A 22,914-nucleotide genomic window follows, 5' to 3' on the forward strand; every position below is an offset into this window, starting at 1 on the left:
GACCGGCTCTTAGGAACCTGACCAAAGTGTCACCCTAACGCATTCCCGCAACACTGCCAAATGGTGAGACCCCCGGGACGGAGTGGTGGGTGCCGTGTACCAGGCAAGAGCCTCCTTGTTGTCTCGGCAAGCCCCCCAAGTGACAGCATCATTGGAGTCCCCAATGTTGGGTCACAGAAAACCTCATTCCCAGAACCCCACCAACCATGATCCACGTGGACCTCATCCCATAACCCAACGTCTAAACCCACTGGAGCCCTGATCACCCCCCACACTGACTTGAGGGGTCACTTTGGACCAGGCACTTCCTCCCTCTAAACTTAAGTTCCTGCACCAGGGACTCATGAATCATTTCTGAGAGAAATTCTCAAGTCCCTTCCAGCTCTAAAATTCTATGATTCTGTCTGGAAAACGACAAAAAAAATAAATAAATAAATAAAATAAAAAAAAAGAAAAAAGTAGTATATCCCATTCCAAATAAATAAGGAAGTCAATGGGCACTATTTACACTTTTTGACAAACTCCTTATTCCCTCAGAGCAATAATCCAGTGAAAACTTCCCAGTACTAGAAACTTCTCTCTGTTTGGGTTACTGCTGCATCCCCAGAGCCTAGGCCAGTGCCTGACACATGGCAGGTGCTCGATAAATATTTTTTTTCAAGTTTATTTGTATTTATTTTGAGAGATCGAGAGCAAGCCAGGGAGGGGCAGACAGAGAGGGAGCGAGAATCCCAGCTCATGAACCATGAGATCATGGTGGCTCAAACTCACCAACCATGAGATCATGGTGGCTCGAACTCATGAACCATGAGATCGTATTTATTTTGAGAGAGAGATAGAGAGCAAGCCAGGGAGGGGCAGACAGAGAGGGAGAGAGGATCCCAGCTCATGAACCATGGGATCATGGTGGCTCAAACTCACGAACCATGAGATCATGGTGGCTCGAACTCATGAACCATGGGATCATGACTTGCGCTGAAATGAAGATTTGGAGGCTTAACCGACTGAGCCACCCAGGCACCCTAAGGCTTCTCCTTTCTTACAAGGACACCAGGCATGCCAGACTTTTGGCCCACCCTAATTTCCTTATCTTAGATGATCACATCTGCAAAGTCTCTATTTCCAAAGAAGGTCACATTCACAGATAAGTGGGGGTTAGGACTCCAGCATATTTTTTGACGGCGGTGGGGAGGAGGGGGGCGGGGCGGGGACATGATTCAATCCTTAACACTAAATAAATACCAAAAATGTCCTGGGATATTCCATTCCTGGCTTCTGTTCCGGAAGGGTCCCCGCTGGACTGGGCCCGCTGCCACTTCCTGGCAGAGCCAGGGTTTCCTTTTCAGGAGCCAACACAGCCTGGTGGTAGTGACGGTGGGGGCGGGGGCATCTTCTATTTCTAGGTCGCTAGGCTGGAAGAAACTTGGGGCCCATCTGGCCCACCCCCTCATGTCCCAGCAGAGGAAACTGAAGCAGGGAAGGGAAGGGGCTGGCTCCTGGTCCCAGAGGAAGTAGGCTAGGCCTGCCCCATTTCTCCTTGGCCACCATTTATATTCTGCTCGCATTCCAGAAAGGACTTAAAGGAGACTGACAAGGAGCTCGCATCCCTGCCTAAATTTAAGCTGTGAATCACGCTGTGTCTGTGGGGGCTTGTGAGGGAGGAGCTAGAACACATTTGTCCAAATGAAATAATTCTCGGGCTCTGGGAGGGTCCCTTCGCGGTGGCTTCAGTGAGGCGCCTGTCAGCCAGCCCTCGTGTGCTGGGGACAGGGGCTGCCTGGGAGGAGAAGACAGAGCATAGTGGGAGAGACGGTGGACATCTCAGAGGCTGGGGCCGACGCTGGGGCCGGAGCTCGGCGGGCCTGAGCCGGGCCCGCCAGGGGTTTATGGGCATGATGACTGCATCAGTTTCCTCCTGCTGTCGTGAGAATTACCACAAGTTTAGGGGGTCAGGACCCAAGCTGATTGGCTCACAGTTCTGTCGGTCAGAAGTCTAGGTGGTCTGGGCTGGCTTCTCTGCTCCACATCCCGCCAGTCCTGGGTCAAGATGCTGCTGGCCTGGCTCTTCTCTAGAGGCACCGGAGGGGGGATCTATCTGCTCTAGGCTCATCCAGGTGGCTGGCAGAATGCAGGGCTGAGCGCCCATTTCCTTCCTCAGCTGGTTACGACCACCTGCAATTCCTTGTCACGTTGGCCCTTCACCTTCAAAGCTGGCAAAGGCAGAGTGTCCTTCGCATGCGTACATCTCCTTGACTTCTTCTTCCTCTGCCTCGATTCTGTCTGCACTTGCAAAAGTTCTCGGCTTTGGAGGTGATTAGGTCGGGCTCACCAAGTAACTCAGATATGCCCCCCTATTTGAAGCCCCGTAACCTTAATTACATCTGCGAAGCCTCTTTTGCCATGCGACATAACATACACCCAGGCCGCAGAATGCATATCTTTGGGGGGTCCTATGTCTCTTAGGAGCCCCCTCATCCTAAGGGATGGGTCTCAACCCTAAGGGGGGGGAGGGTGCTCAGGGGTTGGAGGGAGGGCTAAGTCTGAGTACAGAATGGGATCTCCCACTCAAGTTTGTTTTCCAGCTCAAAAGACACCGCTGGGTCTTGAGGCAGCGGTGAGGAAAATGGGGGCAGGGGTTCATAAAACCACATGAGCTGTTTCGACAAAAATTTCCATGAGTCAGGTGCACTTTGCAACATTTCCGTGGAAGTGCGATGCAGTGAAGGGGACAGATGTCTTTTCTCCTTCAGCACAAAATGTCTTTCCCTTGTGGCACAGTCCAGTGTGGCACCTTCCTACCGGGGGACTTGCCTGGGGCGGGGTGCTTGGCAGTGCTTGCGTCCGTGCCAAGGGTAGGTGTGTGCATGCACACACGCATGTCCAAACGTGTGTGTGTACAGTTAGAAGAGTACAGATCTGTGTAACCACCGTCACAGTCAAGACCCAGGGCAGTTCCGTCACCTCCCCCCAAATCCCCCTTGTTGCTCCTTTTCCTCAATCCCTCCTCCCACCCGTAGCCCACGCAACCACAGATCTGATCTCCATCCCTACGGGTTGCCTTTCCAGAACGTCACGTAAGTGCAGCCACACGGTACATAACCACTGAGGTGGCTCTCTCACTCAACACCGTGCCTTTGAGATGCACCCGTGTTGGGACGTTTGGCAATAGCCCCTTTTTAATTGCTGAGTAGTATTCCGGGGCTTGAGTGGACCACAGTTTGTTTATCCATTCACCCACCGAAGGATATTCAGTTTTGTTTCCAGCTCTGGCAATTATAAATAGAGCACTGTTTGCCTGCACACAAGTTTTTATTTCTCTTGGGTAAATGCCCAGGAGTGGGGCTGCCGGGGATGCGTGGTAGGTGTGTGTTTAGCATCCTAACAGACTGCCAGGCTGTTTCCAGAGTGGCTATTCCTTTTTGCATTCTCTGAGCAACGGGTAAGAGTCCCCATTGGCTCTGCATACTCACCAGCTTTTGTGGGGTTTTCATTTGTCTGTTTGTTTGTTTTGGTTTTGGTTTTGGTCTTTGCCATTCTAATAGATTCTAACGGTATCTTGTGTTTTTGTTTTATGTTGAATTTCCTTTTTTAATGTTCATTTATTTTGAGAAAGAGAGAGCGAGTGGGGAGGGGCAGAGAGAGAGAGAGAGAGAGACTGCAGAGACCGATGCAGGGCTTGATCTCACAAACCATGAGATCATGACCTGAGCCCTAAACCAAGAGTCGGATGCTTAACCAACTGAGCCACCCAGGCGCCTCTGTTTTATGTTGAATTTCTTGAATTGACTGGCCATCTGTGTATGTTGTTTGGGGAAGTGTTTGTCTAAATTGCTTGCTCAATTTTGCATGGGGTTGTTTGTTCCCTCAGTTGAGTTTTGAGAGTTTTTTGTATATTCTGGACACAAGTCCTTTGTTGGATATGTGATTTACAGTTTTCTTTTCCCAGGCTGTAGTTTTTAATTTTGATGGAGGCCAATTTATCAATTTGTTTCTTTTATGAGTTAGGCTTTTGGTGTCATATCTAAGAACTCTTTGCCCAACTCAAGGTCATGACGATTTTCTCTTATGTTCCCTCTAAAAGTTTTATCATTTTACATTTAGATCTCCGATCCATTTTATGTAAGGAATATATGAGGTTTTGGGTCTTGGTTGTGTTGTTTTTGTTTTTGCAATGGATGTCCAACTGTCCCAATGCCATTTGTTTAAAAGGTAGTTGTATCTCCATTGGATTTATCAAAAATCAATTGTTCATATTTGTGTATATTTCTGGGTCTTTTTATTCTGTTCTATTGATCTGTGTGTCCACACCTTCACCAATGCCCTGCAGTCTTAACTTCTGGAGCTTTGGAATAAGCCTTAAAATTGGATAGTGTCAATTCTCCAAACTTATTCGTCATTTTTTTTTCAAAATTATTATGGTTATACTAGCTCTGCTTCCTTTTCTTATAAATTTTAGAATCAATTTGTCTATATGTACAAAGAATTCTGTAGAGATCTGGATTGCAAGTGCACTAAATCTATAGAACAAACTGGAAGGAATTGGCATCTTGACTGTATCAGTCTTCGCATCCTGGAACACAATATGTCTCTCCATTTATTTAGGTGTTATTGCTTTCATCAGTGTCCTGTAGTTTTTATCATGGGGGTCCTGCACATGTTTTCTTAAATTTATAGCTAAGTATTTCATTTGGGGAACTTTTTGTAAGTGGTATTGGTTTTTGAAATTCTAGTTTCCAGTTATTTATTGCTAGCATATAAACATATGGTTCATTTTTTTTTTTTTTTCATCTTAAACTTATATCCCACAACCTCACCACACTCAATACGGAGGGTTTTTTTATGTGTGCCAGTTCTTTGGGCTTTTCAATAGTCATGTTCTCTGTGAATAGGGACGGTTCTATTTCTTCCTTTACAATTTCTATACTTTGATTCCTTTTTCTTGTCTTATTGCACTGGGACTTAGAATAGCAATGTTGAGAGTGGACAACTTTTCCCTTTTCTCTTTCTTATGGGGAAGCCTTCAGTCCTTCATTGCTGCACTTGATATTAGCTCTGGATTTTTTGTAGATACCCTTAATCAAATGAAAGAAATTCTCTTCCCATCATAGTTTGCTTCAAGTTTTTATGAGAAATGTATGTTGAATTTTGTTACTTTTTTCTATATCAATTGATATGTTTACATGATTTTATTCCTTAATCTATTAATATAACTTATGTTGACTAATTTTCAAGTATCGCAACAGTCTTGCATTTCTGAAATAAACCTCATTTGGTTGTGGCACATTATTCCTTTTTTATATTGCTGGATTTGATTTACTAATATCTTGTGGAGTATGTTTGCATATTCATGAGGGATATTGATCTATATAGTTTTCTCTTCTTGTCTTGTCTTAGTATAGTTTTGATTTCAGAGTAATGGCAACTTTATACAATTAATTGCAAAGTATTTCCTTTATATTTTCTGGAAATGATTATATAGAATTGGTGTTATTTCTTCTTTAAATATTTGACAGAATATGGCAGTGAAACCATCTTGGCCTGGAGTTTTCTTTTTTTTAATGTTTATTTGTTTAGTTTTGAGAGAGAGCAGGGAAGGGGCAGAGAGAGAGAGGGAGAGAGAGAATCCCAATCAGGCTCCATGCTGTCAGCACAGAGCCCAAGATGGGGCTTGAACGCATGAAGGGTGAGATCATGATCTAAGCCAAAATCAAGAGTTGGAGGCTCAACCAACTGAGGCACCCAGGCACCCCCGGAGTTTTCTTTTATGGCAGATTTTTTAACCACAAATCTATTTGTTACATAAATATAGGACTATTCAGGTGATCTATTTCTTCCTAGGTGAGTTTTTTTTAATTTATTGCTTCAAAAAAATTGACCCATTTCATTTAAGTTGTTGAAATTGTGTGCATAGAATCATTTGTGATATTTACTTTTTACCTTCTTAGTGCCTGTGGGGTCTGTGGCTTTTGAGTTTTGAGGGAACTTAAAAGTAACACCTCTCTTATTTATCCCTGCCCAGGGAATCAGACAGTCGCCTTTGATCCTGGTAAAGCATCTTGAAGAACATTGCTTAGAACGAGAGAGGAGGCTTACTAACACACCTGAAATTGTACTCATCCATCTTATCATGCTAGTCCTGAAAACCACAGGCTTCCTTTCACAAGCCAGCCTCTGTAAAACATGTGGCTTGGAGAAGATGTGCTCTCTGCAGGTAGTTGACCCCAAAGGGATGTACAAGGTGAGTTCTGTGCTACAGAATGAATATGTGTGCCCCCCCCACCTCATTTGTATCTTGGAACCTAATCCCCAATGTGATGGTATTTGGAGGAGGGGGGTTTTAAGAGGTGATTATGAGGGCAGAGTCCAGATGAATGGGATTTGTGCCCATATAAGAGAGACTCCAGAGAACTCCCTTGCCCCTTCCACCATGAGAAGACATGGAGAAGATGGTCGTACACGAACAAGGAAGCAGGCCCTCACCAGACACTAATTTTCCAATGCCTTGATCTTGGACTTCTTGGTCTCCAAAGCTGTGAGAAATATTTTCTCACAGTTTAAGCCCCCCAGTCCATAGTGTTTTTGTTATAGAAGCCTGAATGGACAAGACCCACTACGTGCATGTTTCCTTCTCCCACACTCACCAGAGGAGCTCAGTGGAGAGAAGATATGAGGTCCTTCAGTGTGGAAACAGGAAGCTGGAAGCCAGGGGAAAGCAGATGAGCCTCTGATAAGGGTTTCGGGTGAGCACACAATAGCTGCCTTCTAATGACTGCAGAAATCACTGGAGGAGGAAGAGGGGTGGGAAGGCAGCAGTCTGCTGGTCCTTCAATGACTAGCAGCAATGAGAGCCAAGTAAGGTTCATCTATTAGACCAATGTCATAAACAGGTAAATGTGTGCACAGGTTAGAAAGATCACACTGGGGTACATTAAATGCTGGATCGGACATTTATGACAATGTTGTGATAATATGGAATGATAGGGCATGGTTGTGCATGGGATGGGAGACCAAGGTGGCTGGAACTCAGAAAGAGGGAAATGCGGAGGGACGGAGGGGGATGAGGTGGGAGATCTGGGGTGGAATGAGTTGGAGAAGGGCGTTAAATTCCATGCTGAGACTGGTCTGTACCGTTCTGGGGAGGGGGAGCTAGGGAGGTGTTCCAGAACAGACTGGGTTAGGCGCACCAGTTTTAAAAGCATTGAAATGTTTCCATTCCATTAGCAAAAAGTCCCCCTGTTCAAGGTCCCCTGCGTTGTTGCCCTTCTTGTCCCCACCCCTGCACTCTGCTGCCCTCCCCTGGGGTCCTTGGGCCCACCACCATCCAGCAGTAAAAGTCCACTATCTAGCAGGCCCCCGCTTCGGCCCATAGCTGGTGCTTGCGCATCTATTTCTTAGATATTTGGTCTGTCCCCCCTTTGACATCTGCGAGGAGGACATTGTGGGAAAGCAAGAACCCAGGCTGATCGGATAGGGTCTTTGGTGGCCCACCCCAAGTTCCCTGTCTGAATGATGGCAGGCACAAGACTTGGGACCTTGGAGAGCTTTCCTCGTTGGTGTTTAAAAACAAAACCACAGACTTTGTGTTTTACCTTATTTCCCTCAATACAGTAAAAGTTCCAGGAAGCAGAATTAGGGCCTTCGGACCCTGCCCCCTTTGAAGTCAAATAAACATCCGTCAAGGAGGAACAAGACAGAGCTCCTTGTGATCAGATTTCCTGATTCTACAGCCATTTATCAAAGCCTCGCTCATCAATTAGAGAAATATTTGAAAAGTCATCACAGCCCCTGCAAGCGCCTCATGTATAATTCAAAGCGACGGCTGCGGATGCAGTGAGGAAGCCACAGAAACCAGGGTTGGCTTTTGAAGGTAAACCTGTCTATTGTCTCTTTCATCCCAAACTCGGGAACAAACTCCCAGCCCCTTGAAAATTGCGTTCAGCCTTGGATGTAGAAGTGTAGAAATCTTGAGCCTGACGTATAGGAACTTCCTCTGCCTCCCCGTGGGCCCCCCAAGGGGGACACCATTTCTCAGCTCTTGGAAACTGGGTCTCCCTGTGAGATTAAGGCCGTGAGAAATGACCCCTCATATCCGTGTAGCATTCGCTTTTTATCCCAGTTTCCAATACTGGGTGGTTCAAAGAGGGCTACAAATAAAGAAAAAAAACAACCAAGCAAGTGATCAAACAATACCACGTAAAAGCCACCCTTACTTTGTTACTTCATTTGCCCTTCCTTACAATGCAGGGAATACCCCATTTTATAGATGAGGAGGCGAAAGCAGAGAGGTGCGGCGACTTGCCCGGGGTCACGCAGCAAACCCACAGTGAAAAATATTTATATCTTGACCACCAGACACTGCCTTCGGGGGCATAGAACCCGTTTTCATTTTGATCGTGTTACTCTATTTGAACAGCTTGGAAACTAATAAGAGGGAAATTGGTCATTTTTCATTGAAATTTGGTTTGGAATAACGAAGTCTTATTTTTTTTTAATATCAAATATCTATCATTAAGTGAATGACCATATTGCTTGTATCATTTAAGCCACCCCATGCCTGAACTGTATTTAATTAACAGGGTCGACTAATTTCATTGTGGATTGCACTAATGCATATAGAACCGACATGATTTAAGACCCCAGCACCACCAGCTCAGGACTTTAATGACAGGGTGACAGAGGACGGTTGTGGGAGGCACACCTCTGGACAGTGGAGGAAGTACTTCCTTCGGATCTGACCTAGACGTTACTCTGCCTGCTCCTTCTCAGTCCTCATCCGCCCTTGCAGTACGGCAGGACACTGATGTGGTTCTGAGAGGGAGCGAGTGGGTTCCTTGTGCAATGGGTCACAGGGGACAGGCCCTCTGCAGGGCATGCACAGAGGCGGGTGGATGGTCTCCTGGGTTCTGTGCCCTAGGAGGTAGCAGGACCCCAGAAACGTGAGAGGAATTCTAAGCCGTTCTAAGCAGAAAATGAGCGTTCTTCCCCGTGCAGGGGGATGAAACAGCCCAGCCCAGAAAAGCAAGCGAGGTAAGGGGTGCAGAGAAGAGGGTCCAGGACCTGCTTGATGCAAGTGGAGATATCCAACCGGGACCAGGCAATCAGGGCAAGTGCCGGGTGGAAAGGTGAATGCCACGCCACGCCTGGCCCCCAGCACAACATTCAGAACACAGCAGGTGCTCAGCAACGTGAAAGAAGGTGCTCCCGCACCTCTTTCCCGCAGAAGCTCACCGACAGGTTCCAGTGAGAGCTGGGGCCCCCCTTTGGAGCTCCCATAATACCCCGGGCTTGCCCATCACAAAAGCAGTGTCACATTGCATTATAATGATCTGATTTCTGGTCTGCTTCCTTCCTAGAAACTCCTTTTGCATTCCCAGCATCTTCTCCAGCATATGGTGCATATTAAGCAGCGAAGGAAAGAGGGAAGGAGGGGAAGGAGGGAGGGAGGGAGGGAGGCTTCTGTCAGCTACATTGGTCCGAGGGTTTCCCCAGTAAGTGAGCAAGGAGAAGAAACCGGAAGTTAATAGCTGGCCCCGCTGCACATCATCTCTGGCTTGCTGAGTGTAATTATGCTGCCGTAAGCTCTGTAAGGAGCCGAGCCTCGTTCTCCCCCCACCCCCCAGTGAAAGCTCCCTGGTGCTGTTACTCTGTGAGAGTACAAGTCTCAAGACGCCAGGGTCTACCTTGGTCACTGTTGTTTTCATCGGCCCCTGGTGCAGAACCTCATATAAGAACTTAATAAATACTGATTGAAGGAATGAATCAGTGAGTGAACTGGGTCCTTTTGTGTTCCTTATGAGGCCCTGGTTTACCAAGACCATGTGTACGTGGTTCACATGGTTCTCTGGGTGGGTTACGCCTGGGACAGTGGGCCTGCAGCCCACTGGAGCAGCTCAGGCCAGCGACCCCTTACAGCATGGTGCCTCCCCCTTCAAAATGCTCAACCTCACGGTTGAATGGCGTGGGCCTCCGGTGGAGGAAGACCTCTCCTGGATCCAGCAGGCCACGTGATTTTCCTCATACTCCACCTTTAGAGCAGGGAGAGAATGGTCCTTCCCTTTTCGGGGCCTCGTCTTCCCCTCTGTGAATCGTGAAGGCCACCCCAGAGGATCCCAACGCTTTCCTAGCATTCCAGGAAAAACCAGAAGGAAGGCAGATGTGGTGATGACGTCCTAGCTGCTTCCTCTAACAGCTCCACTGCGGGTTCCTGGGGCTCTGAGGGAGCGGGGCCCTTGTGTGGGATGAACTGGAGGAGGAGATGTGAGCAAGCATGAGTTAGCACCCCTGCTCGGGGCCTGGGAAAACGTGTCAGAGACACGGAGGGGAACCTGCTGTCACTATAAAGACAGCAGACTTCCAGACTGAAAATAGGACCTGCTTCTCGACTGCAAGGGAGGGCTGTGGGCTCCGTGCCTGTAGGCCGGGGTGCAGGATGGCAGGACACGGCAAGTCGTGCCTGCTGTGACTTGCTTTTCTTAAGGCATTTTGGGAGACGAGGATACAAACCATCAAGAAACCTAATCAACCCTGTGGGTCCTCTCTCTGGAAAAAAAGACGCAGACCCCTGACATTTTGCATCAGATGCGAGCGGGGAGTTCCTTGAAATCTATATCTGAGCTCTGGGACCCAGATGGCAAACCTGTAGAGAGTAGAGAGCTCTGGGAGGGAGCGGCCACGGGTCTTAGCTGTAATCCGGGTTCAGCTCCATTGGGCTGTGCCTGTACTGTTCTGGGTGGCCTCAGTCTCACCGTCTGTAAAATGGGTGGCCTGGGAGAGGACTATAGCCAACTTCTTTCCTGGTGTCCATGCTGGGCTTCCATTTCACAACCACACTCACTGAGAGTTCCCGCAGTGCGTGGGGCTGCTGTCCTCACTGCTAAGCTGAGAAGCCGGTGCGCTGGGGTAGGGGAGAATGTGCTTTTCTCCAGGAACAGTGGTCCTGGGCATTCAGAATAGACTCTCTAGCATTCAACTCAGCCCCGTTCTTATGGAGGAACCTGAGACACACCAAGACTAGAATGGCTCTCCCCTCTGAAGACTTGAGGTACTCACTCTCTCCTTCTCTTCCCCCAGCTCTGTCTAAAATGGCCGGATGATGGGAGTTGGGGGTCTCCTTTGGCCAAGGAAGCATCACCACGGGCTTCCTTTCCAGGCTTCCCGCAGTGGGGCTGACAGAGAGCTGGGAGTGAGGGCACAGCCGAATTTCTAGGAGTAGGAACCAAGGCCTAGATAGCTGTGACTTGTCTCCAGCCCACCAGGCCAGGCCTGGGGCCAGACTCACACACGAGGTCTGGAGCGCTCTGGGCCTCTGCTGCACCATCTGAGCAAGAACAAAGTGGTTTCCCTCTCCCTCCCCAAGCCTCTTGGTTCCTGGTATCCTTCCTCCATCACCACCCACAGCCTCGCCTTCTTTCTGGCAAATCCTAGGCTAAGGGAAGGGGGCCCAGGAGTCCAGACTGAGCAGGATCCAGGTTCCCCCGCCCAAGTGCTCTGCCTGGAGTGGATGACTGGCCACTCCACCTCCCCCCCTGCAGTAAGCCTGCCCTGGGGCCTACCTTTCCCATCCCAGACCCCCAGCCCTCCAGCCCCTCCACCCCCCTTCGACCCACAAGGTAGCTCCTGTTGGGGTTTGCTTCCTGACTCAGATCATACGACATTCTTTAGAGGGAAACTATGATTCCCACTCGACACTATGATGGCTTCATAAGAACAATCAGTGACGACCCATGGAGCACTGACTCTTCCTGTCCGCTTCTTCAAGATTCCACTCCCTTGTTAAGAGACCTTTGCTCTTCCCGGCTGCCTGTGGTTTCTTTCTGGGGCCAAGGTGCCCTTCCTCCCACGTCTGTGCCTCCCCGTGGGCCGTTCCTTTGGCCTTCTCCACCTCTCAAGGCCCCTCCCACCCTTCAAGACAGCTCCACACCACCTCGGCTACAAAGCTTTTCCAGATACCCGAACCAGAGTGAGGTTTTCTTCCCCCGTAACCCCTGGTCAGCTGGGTGTTGAGAGGAGAGGAGACTATGGTGTCGAGCCCTGTGCTGGCTGCTTCAACAGAGCAGGACCCCAGTTAGTCCCCATAGCAACCCCTGGGGATAAAGATTCATATCTCCATTAACAGGTGAGGAACTGGGGCGGTGGGGGAGGGGGCTGGATAGGAGGTGCGTTAACTGACTTGCCCAAGGTCACACAGCCAGAAAGTGGGAAAAGTGCCCGCGCTCAGAGCCGGGGTTTTGGTCCACTGTTCTGCACAGCCGTCTGTTCCTGCACCAAGCGTTTCTTTCTTCCTGGGTCACTTACCCTGGCTTGTTTGTGTGGCTTCTCCTCTGAAGCGGGGTCTCCGGAGAACAGAGGCTGCTCCATTCTCCTCTGCCTCCCCCACAGAGCTGTGCAGAGGGACTGCTCAGTCCGTGTTTGAAGGATTGAATTAAACCCCTCCACATAGTGGTTGGCATTTTCTTGCACCTAAAGTTGCGGTAATGAAATTTCCGCCACGTGCTGTAAAGGATTGAAATGTCGAAAATGTCACAACCCGGAGGAAGCCAGAGCTCTTGAAATTTACAAATAAAACAATGGCTTCTGTTCATGGAACATCTGCCGAATGAGCCATTGCAAGCCTTTCTCTCTGACTCTTGACGGTAAGTCAGCCGGCTTCAGAATAGCCGCACTGGTGTTTATGGCTGGTGTTGCTTCTGATTGGTCAGCGCCCTGTGTACTCCTCGTAAGACTTGTTAGTACTGCACCTGCCGGTAAGTCATGTGCTGTTACGGTTGCCCCATTTTATGGATGCGGAAACTGAGGCTTGCAGGAGAGAAGCAGGTCACCCAAAGCCACACAGTTAGGTCTTGGCAGAGTTGGGCACTGAAGCCTGGAATGTCTGTGGCACGTGTAACTTAACCAGCACACCATTCAGCCTCAAAGCCTGGCTTTGATCCCTCCCTTTCCTCCGCTAGGGCAGGCTTCTCCCACCCTTGATAGGCCTGGGGTCAGTGTTCACACGGCGGTGGGTGAGGGGCTGGTTCTCCTGCAAACTGGACCTCCGGGTGGTGCAGCCCAGCTGTTCATGAGAAAGGCGCTCCACCTGGGCCCAGCCCTGCCCTTGAAGGGCAGACGCCTCATCTCTGCTGACACGCGGGGGCGCCTGGGGCCCCTGGAGCTGCACAGGGGTCAGTGGTCCTTAGGTTTACACGGAAGGGGAGTGAAGGAGAGAGCCACCGTTAGGAGAAGTGGATCGCAGATGCTGATTTGTAGTTGGTTGCGTTTTGGTAACTCCATGGGAAACAAACCACGGATTTGGAGGCTGAAGTCCTGGCTGCCCATTACTGCGCGACACTGGCCAGGGTGCTTACTCTGTTTGGACTCACTTGCTCGCCTGTAAAGTCACCTGGGCTGGATGTACTCTAAGGCCCCCTCCAGCTCCTCCTCGATGAGGATTTGAGGGTCGGCTCGGGGCCCGATGGCCTGTGTTCACACATCAGCAACGGGACGGGGGGAAATGTCCCACCCACTACATGGGATAATGACGGTAGTTGCCTCCACTGGACGTTGCACATAAAGTGCTTACGATAATAGTCCCGGCTGCATGGCGTGTGCTCAGTAACCCTGCTTTATTGTCACATTAAGGTCGAAGTGGTTTCTCGGGCTCTAAGACTTGCTCGGCAAGTATCGTCTCCATGAAACACATGAAAAACAGAAGCCCAGAGAGTTTAAGTAACTAGTGCAAGGTCACACAGCTAAAATGGGGCTGGGCCCGTCCTCAGTCTTTCCTGTCACTGAGCTGTACCGTCCGCTTGCCGTACCCACCTGCCCCAGGAAGGAGACCCACAGTTTGGACAGCAGGTGTGAGTGGGATCTTCTCCAGGTTGGAAGGAGGGTTGGCTTATATGCTTTTCCTTTACTTTATCAAAATGTCTATCACTGCCAGCTGTGAAGAGGTAGAGGAATCTGGAACCTGTGCTCAGGGGCCTTGACTTTCAGTCCTGCTTCCTTCTCTTACTGGCTGTGTGACTTTAGGAAGGGCGGGCAACCTCTCTGGCCCTTGGTGTCTTCATCAGTGAAAAGAGGGACAACGGCCCTGCCCTCTCCAGTTACAGGGTTGTTATGAGCATTCACCAAAGTGTCACATGCTATATAGATCCAGTGGCAAAGGCCTACTTAGGGCTTTGTGTCTCTCAGGGTCCCCATACAGCTGGCTCACTCAGGTGGGTCACTGAGGAGGGATTAAGAGACTGTTTACAAAAGTGGCACCAAAGCAGAGGAAACCTTGGACACAGTGCAGCATGTAAAGGCTAGCGGGAACCGGGAGCCCTTACCGCAACAGGTCCGCAGGTGCAGGAGGAGGGGCGGTTATGAGAACAGAGACAACCAGGGCTGGGGGTAAAGGCTGCTGACTGCACAGGAACCCCTAGATCCTAGTGGGAAGAAGCCAGAGGCCCAGCACTCCAACCACTCTTTTGTCCCTCCCCAGGGTCTCCTGCTTGAGCCGCCTGCCGGCCGAGCTCAGTGGGCAGCCGGGGAGCACATGGTCCACCGGGGCAGGCCGCAGCGGGGAAGGCAGAGAGCAGGTCCGAGGAGCAAACAGGAGCCATCCAGGGCCACATAGTACAGGGGGTCTGACACGACTGGTTCTGCCTCTGCGTCCTGTGAGCCGTCTAGGCAATAATAGGACACACACACTCGAGAGAGTGCCATATTCAACCTGTCAGGGGGGTGGGTATTGTACAAGGAGATTTAGTTTCTTTTTTTGTGAGTAAAACAATGAAACCTCCATAATTGTTCCAGGAGAAATAAACATGCCAAAATATTTAAGTACTAATAAAACTTAAGAATTATCCCGGCATATTTAAATATAGATGTATTTTTATGGCCGGCAATGAAGGCAATTGCCAGGAGAACGCATTTCATCCAGGCCATTTGCTACTCACTGCCCACCCCCCACCCCCTTGGAGGCTTGGGTGGGGAGGGGGTGCACAGGGAGTGAGCGTGGAACCTTCCCCGGGGGTGGGAAGCAGTCCCAGCCGCTCACCTGCAGGTCGTAACAGTTACTGAGTCACAATGGGGACACCAGGCACCGCATCCCACCTTTGCGTGGCTTACTTCTCCCCGGATCCCCGCCGCCACCAAGGTCCCGTGACTGTCATCCTTAGTTGATTGACGGCCAAGGAAAGACAGGAAGGTGCAGCCCTGGAAGGTGCTGGCTGCCCTCTTGCTACCAGGGCTGCGAGGAGGCAACCTGCCTGGAGACCCACCTTCTAGACCACCTTCCTTGCTGGCCAGCCCTGCACTTACTGGGGCTACAGTCTGCGGCAGGCAGAGTCAGGGGCTCTCTGAGCTTTGGCCAAGTCTTCAGCAGCTTCCGAATAAGTCTCTCAGACTTGACGTCTACGTGGCTGCCCCCCACCCCCACTCCACCCGTTCCTGGTGCTGCAGCTGAAGGCTTCTGTCTCTCAGTCTGAGTGTGTACGTGTGTGTGCGTGCAAACCCGACCCGGTTTCCCGGCTTTTAACCTTTCCGTGACTACCCACAGGGTACACCCGAAGCCCCCGGGGCCGTGACCGAGGCCCTGCCCATTGCTTTGGCTCTATCTTCCAACATACCTTCAGTCCCTGGCGGGACTAGAAATCGCTTCCCCAAACACAGCATGCTGGTCCTTCTGTCTGGAATGCCTCTCTCCCCTTCCTCATCTGGCCAGCACTTGTCACAGCCCAGCTCAGGTACAAGTTTTCCAGAAATCCCTCCCAGGGCCTGTAAATGTGGGCCACCCCCCCCCCCCCCCGCTCTGCGCCCCTGTAATGCTCCTTAGCTCAGCCCTCATCACTTTACATTGGAATCGTCTCCTGATGCGACTCACTTCCTCAGATGCAGAGGCCGTGTCTTCTCCACCGTTGCCTGCAGCCCCCCGCATCCTCTACCGGCCTGAAGCACAGTCTCAAGGGAAGAAGCCTGAGTCAGCGGCTCTGAGGGAGGCACGTCTGTGCTGGCATCATGGCTCTGTCGCTTGGTACCTGCGTGACCCGAACGCATGTCTTAACCCCTCAGACGCTCCCCTGGAAAGCAGAGATAACAACGCCCAGCTTGCAAGCCTGTGTGAGAAGTAGAACAACCATTTGTAAACACACGTGGCAGAAAGCTAGGCACATAAACGTTCCATACATGCTGGTCGAACGTGAATCTTTGACTATGCTTTGGAAACTGCCCCAGCCTAAGGGCTCTTTGGTTGGTGAGGGGGCACCCAGCCCTCACACAGACCTTCCCATCCACTCCCAGTCTTTGGGACCCACCTCCTGAGAAGTATAAGATGCACAGAGAAACTGGAAGCCCAGAGAGGTAAGTGCTTTACCCCAGGTCACACAGGAAGTAATGGATGGAGATCAGTCCCTGGGTCTGCAGGTGTCCAGGCTGCTACTTCCCAGAATCCCGTGTTCAGTCAGGAATGATCTTCGGTAAGGAACCGGTGACCTCCTTGGGGAAACTCACCCCCTCCAAACTCCTCTATGGCCTGTGTCCAGCTGGCAGAGGTCAGCTGCTTCTGGTTAGACTTTCTCGACCCGACTAGGGGTTGGTTGCCTGAGCTTCAGGTCTTAGTTGGAGAGGCTTATGGAGACGTGCCTCGGGTGGACATGCCTATGTTGTGCCCAAATACACTGTGATGTGCCCACGTACCTTCAACTGCCCTTACGGCTCTGCCCCACAAACCGCTGGGTGATCCGGGTTCCTGGCCTAAGAGTGAGTCCCTTCTGAGCCTCGATTTACTCATCTGTAAAAAAAAAAAAACAAACAAACAAAAAACAAAAAACAAAACAAAACAGGGTGTTTCCTCTGATGATTAGAAAAACCGTAAGACTGTTATGACCACAATTATCACCATTAACCATCATCACCATCATCATAACAAATGCATTCAGGAAGTGGTGTTGTCCCTCTGGAAATCGAAACCCCCAGGAACTTGATTTCTCTGCTGCAAATAATATCACCTGTGTCTTATTTTATTATTATTTTTTAGAATGCTTTATTGTGTCAAAATATGTATAACGTGAAACCTACCACGGTGACCATTTTCAGGTGCAGGGTTCCATGGCGTTCAGTACATCCACATTGTTTTGCGAGCGTCACCACCACCCATCTCCAGAACTTCTTCATCTTCCCAAACCGAAACTCTGTCCCCATTTAACACTGTCTCCACTCCCTCCTCCCCCGGCCCTGGGCAACCACCGACCTGCTTTCTGTCTTACAAGTTGAACGATGTTAGGTACCTCCCATAAGTGGAATCAAATGGTACTTGTCCTTTTGTCCCTGTTGATTTCACTTAGCGTAATGTCTTCAAGGTTTATCCATGTGGTAGCACATGTCAGAATACCCTTGCTTTTTAATTTTTTTTTTTTTGAAAGAGAGAGTGGGGGAGAGGGGCAGAGGGAGGGAGAGAGAGAATCTCAAGCAGGCTCTGTGCCCAGTGCAGATCCCGATACAGGGCTCAATCCCACGACCCTGGGATCGTGACCTGAGCTGAAATCAAGAGTCAGATGCTTAAATGACCGAGCCACCCAGATGCCCCAGAATTTCCTTGCTTTTTAAGACTAAATGATCTTCCGGCATATGTAGGTACCACATTTTGTTGATCTGTTCATCCATCAATGAATGCTTGAGTTGTCTCTACCTCTTAGCTCTTTTTTAAATAATGTTCTATGAGCACGGGTATGCAAATAGCTGTTTGAGTCCCTGTTTCCACTTATTTGGGGTGTGTACTTAGAAGCAGACTTGCTGGACATACAGTGATCCTGTTAGATATTTTTGAGGAACCATCATGCCGTCTTTCATGGCGGCTGTGCAATTTTCCATTCCCAAGAGCAGTCCACAAGGCTTCCAATTTCTCCACACCCTCACCGACACTTGTTATTTTCTATTTTTGGTGTGTGTTGTTTTTGTTTTTGTTTTTGTTTTTTTTTTTGGTTGTTGTTGTTGCTATAGCCATCCCAAAAGGTGGTTGGTGATAATGGTGAGTGACGTTGAGCATCTTTGTATGTGTTTGCCGTCCATATGTCTATCTTCTCGGGAGAAACATCAGTTCAAGTCCTTTGCGTGCTTTCTAATGGGTTTTGTTTTGTTGTTGTTGTTGGGTTGTAACTCGTGCTCTATGTTAACATCAGATGAGCTGCTCAACCACCGTCCATTGGAAAATAAATTATGTGAGTGTGTGTATCAATGGGTAGAGTGCAGGCATTTATGAAGCATTTCTTTCGTTTAATCTTTGCCATAACTGCAGGAAGTAAGTGATATGACCCTCATGTGTGAGGAAACCGAGGGTCAGAGGGCTTAGGCAACTTGCCCAAGATCACTCAGTTGGCACAGGATACACAGAGCAGGGCTTGGGACTTATCTCAGCGCTCACCAGTGTCTGTCTCCAAAGCCAAGTAGCTGTGTCCCCCACGCAGCCTTCCCACAGAAGGCAAGCCTCCTAAACCAGAGCACAGCCACAGAGAAGACCAACCCATTACTGTTATCCATACCAAAGAGACACCCCCAGGTGAGTGATGTCACCAGAAGGTTCAGAGCAAGGCCCACCATTAATCTCATGGTTACAAACAACATAGGAAGATTATGCTGGCCTCCCGCCCGGTTAAGTGGACATTTGGATTTTCTCCAAAACAAACGTGGATACTGTGAATACAGGTCAGCTGGTTTGCAGGAATTCGGCGTCCAGATGAAGCGGCATCTAGAGAGGTTTTTCCAAAAGTCCTACTGCAAAGAGCCTGGGGGGGCGGATCTCTTGGAGCATGTCTCCTGCTTAGAAAATGTTCTTTTCATTCATTCAAAGCTTCCTTGCCGAGGGGCTTCTGAGCACCCAGCTGTATGCTGGGCGTGGGCTCATGCGTGAGATACTAGAGGTAGAGAGAAGCAGTGAATCGTGATTGTGGCGACCACCATCGGTTCTCCAGAACAGTCTGCCTTCAAACAGGAGACTGAGGCCCACAGAGGTGAGACACTTGCCCATGGTCACACAGTAGGTATGCAAGTGGTAAAGCTGGGAAGCTACCCAAAGTCTCTATTAAGTCACTTAATTGTCTTTCTTTTTTTTAATGTTTATTTATCTTTGAGAGAAAAAGTGTGCAAATGGGGGAGGAGCAGAGAGAAAGGAAGACACGGAATCTGAAGCAGGCTCCAGGCTCTGAGCTGTCAGCACAGAGCCCCATGCAAGCCTAGAACTCATGGCCCGTGAAATCATGACCTGAGCCGAAGTCGGACACGTAACCGAATGGGCTACCGGGCGCCCCACTTGACTTCCTTAAATAGCAATATTTTTGGTGTTTATGTTACTGCATTTTCTAGATCACTTCCTATTCTCAGAATGGGTGTGACGATCCTGTGGCAGAATTGACACCATAATTCTGGTTTCAAAACAATAAGGTAATGTAGATAGGTTTCTATTTCTTCCCTCTGGGAACCTGTGGTGGAGGTTAAGCCTTATCCCCAGGAAAAGTTAGAGAACAGGAGAAGGAGGAAAAGGGAATGCTCATGGCACTCTTTGATTAAGTGCCTCATGAGTGGGACAGACAGTGAGTTCTTTTAATCTACTCCCACCCAGGGTGTATGAGCAGGGAGTGTCTTCCCTTATTAACACAGAAAGTAATGGGCTGAGAGTTCACTCAGGCACTTTGGAGGGGCCAGATTAAGCAGTCCTGGTGTGGTTCCCCCGGGGTGGCGTGGGTGCAAAGGGTTTTGCCACTCTAGGCTGGCCCTAGGAGTACTTTTCTCCCAACGAAGCTCTGGCCAGGGATGGACTCCACGTCTCCTTGCTGGTTTCCCTTAGCAGGGTTGAGATAGGATCTACTCACCTGAACATCAAGGGAAGACGACAGGGAGGTAAGCACAGAAGGAATGAGAGTGTGAACTCAGCCCAGGGACTCTGTCCCGCCATTGCTGGCTCCCCCTCAAGTCTCTGTCCAAAGCTCATGCCAGAAGAGCTGGCTGCCGGCAGCCCCAAGGACTCCTCAACGGGGCTTTGATTCTCCGCTTGGTGGGGGTGCCATTTTGTCACTCTGTGCAGATGGTAAGTTTCTTGTTCCTTTAGCATAGAACCTCGATCTTAATCACGTCTATATCGAGTATAAATGCTTAAGAAAGTTTTCGTAGAAGGACAGAGTAAGGAAGGAGAGAAGGAAGGAAGGAGCGAAGGATAAATAGAAAATTTTCCTTTTAACAAAATCCTTGAATGCATCTGTTCTAACCGATTTGTTGGGAGTGGCAGATGTGTTTGTCTGTAGAGCCTGACAGATAGATATGTAGATAGACAGGCAGATAGATAGATAGAAATAAAAATAGGTGGTCACTTCATGTTTGCCAAGCGAATGAATGAATTAATGAGTAGCATGGAGATTCGTGATTTGCCTAATGAAAGGGAGACTTCCTTGTGGAACAGTGTTGGTCACTTTTGTTGCCAAGATCAAGGGGGCCATGCAGACTCAGGCTTTGGTTTGAGGACCCAAGGAAATATACAAGCCCACGATGAAACGGTCACCTTAGAAGGCAAAGTTGTTCTCGGCACCAAATCCAGTCAGTGTGACTTGTGGGTCTCAGCCTGCCCCCGACCGTCTCTCGCAGTCACGCGGTTAAATTGCCAGGGAAAGCGCTCTTGTCTGAATATAGCCCATGAGCCTCTTCTTAACCTTCAAACCAGGAGCATGAAGGGTCTCACATGAGCTAGCAGCCGTGATGTAAGGATAAACAGAGAGGGGGAGACAAAAGGAGGGCGTATCTAAGCGCTGAGGGAAACAGAATGATTAACCCAGGCACAAGCAGGAATTTTTAAAAAAACTTTCCGGATTCAAAGTTGTTCTTTCAATTAAACTCTGTTCTTTCAATCGAACTCTCTCTCCTCTAAGCGGCGGATCCTCTGCCTCCTGCAGTTTCCCTTGCAGGAAATCAGGACCTTCTTCTGACTTCCTTCCGCCCCCCGGTTCTTGATCCAGAGGGTGGAGGTTGGAGAAATGGCCTGGAAACAGCAGAGGAGGCCAGCAGCTCTGCAGGGCGAGGCCCGACATCTCGCCGCATTAACCCCGCGAACTCAGGCCAGGCGACGAGGCTGAGCCATTAATGCCTAATGATGTCGCCTTGTCTTCCAATAACAAACCATCTCACCGGTCGGTTTTATAGGGGACCAGCTGTTGTTAATTGGGGAAGACGAGCATGAAATGGCCGCTTTCACACCTGACCGAGAGAGAGCAACAGCATCAAGGGGCAAATGGAACCCGCCTGCTGCAGGCAGGGGGTTCCTCAGCTCTGCCTGGGCCAAGGAGAGGCCCAGAGACAGCAGTGCGCTGCCATTCCTGTGGCATCCTCAGCGGGCACAACACTTACTAATAAAAGAGGGTGGGGTTCGTCGAACATTCGGCCCCTCCTCCCGCAGCCCAAGAGTGTCTCCTCTTGCTTTCGCGCGTCTCTAGCCAGCTGGGGGGTAGCCCAAAGCCAGGGCCCCATGTTGCACAGCCAGAGCCTCGCCCAGCATCTGGCATGTTCCAGCTCTGTAGAGGAGGCACGGCTGGGTTCTTGAGCACTGATCCTGGCCTCTGCTCCCTGGCCACAGGTGACCGGACCAGGGATCAGGGGCGCCAGCAAGACGTGGCTCCAGGGCCTGGCTCGCACACACAGAGCTGGCTCGAATGCATTCTCTCCTTTGCCATTGCATCAAAGAGACACAGATAGAGGTGGCCACTCAGCAGCGGGTCCGAAGCAAAAAGTACCGGGGGATGTGCTGTGATGGAGAGGGTCGGGCTACCCCTTTGGCCCAGGAGCAAGCCGGCATGCAGAGGAAAGTGATTCACGGGACGGGAGACTGGTGCAGGAGGAGCGTGGAGCCCCCACCACGTGCACTTTAACCTCCTAGTCGCTGCGCATCTCCCGAGACCTGCGCTTGGAAGATGTTATATCATCCCCGTTTCGCAGATGGGGAGACTGAGTCTCCATGATGTCAGGCAACCTGATCATCTTTATGGAATGGCAGAGCAGGGACTGGAACCAAATCTGGGATCTCCTTCTGGTGCTCTTTTAATGGCCCCGTGCGGTTGCTGTCGGCATTTGCGGGCCCCTGCGGGTCCTTCCGAGGGCTGGCCGAGGTAGAAAGCTCTACTCTGGGAGCTCAGGCAGGCTGCCTCGACTCCTGCAGACTGAGAAAAGCACAGGACCCTCTCTCTGCCTACATTTGCCTTTATTTTCAGTGTTGCTGCAAAAGATGGGAAAGCAGAGCATTAAAACATGTACTGTAAATAAACCAAATTAAAGTAAAATTGACTCATTTAGCAACCAGCCTCCGATCTTGCATTAGAGGCAATTGAAGAGATTTCACAGATTTTAGTAACCAGATAAGATTATTATATAAACAGACTTCTGCATTGAATGATGAGCCATATCTTGAGGAGAATATTTGAAATCAATAGTAATACAGACTGAGAATTAAGTAATGTGGCTAAGCACCTTTGAATGATGCCATTTTTAAGAGCTGATTAGAAATAAATATGCCAATTGCAGCAAGAGCCGAGAGCTGGAATAAAGTGATGATTAATCAGTTTGGGCCCAAGACCCATGGAAGCCATCTTGGTATTGCCAGCCCGGGGCTCACTGGACAGAGCCTGGAAAGCTCGGGGGCCTGATGGTGGCCCATCAGAGTCCTTATGCAGAGACACAGCCCTGCCCACCAAGGGGCTGGCCATGGCAGTGTGGGGAGGAGGTGCCCAAGCCCGGAGGATTAACTATAAGCTGCTTGAGCTGCTCACGCAGGGCCAGCCAGAGCGCAGGGAGGAGATTACAGCTGGGGACACTGACAACCTGGGGATTGCGTTTGGAATGCCCAATTACCATTCAACTGGGAAATGATTGGTCTTTTGGCTGCCCTGTAATCATCTCTCACCTGGACAATTGCACCGGCTTCCC

General features: G+C 49.9%; 1 protein-coding gene across 2 annotated transcripts in view; it reads left to right on the forward strand.

Moving 5' to 3' along the window:
• RPS24 (ribosomal protein S24) overlaps positions 1-22,914 on the forward strand; it is a 1,165,472-nt gene that overhangs the window by 510,650 nt on the left and 631,908 nt on the right. The window lies entirely within an intron of this gene.

Source organism: Panthera uncia, chromosome D2, assembly GCF_023721935.1.
Source record: "Panthera uncia isolate 11264 chromosome D2, Puncia_PCG_1.0, whole genome shotgun sequence".
NCBI lineage: Eukaryota > Metazoa > Chordata > Mammalia > Carnivora > Felidae > Panthera > Panthera uncia.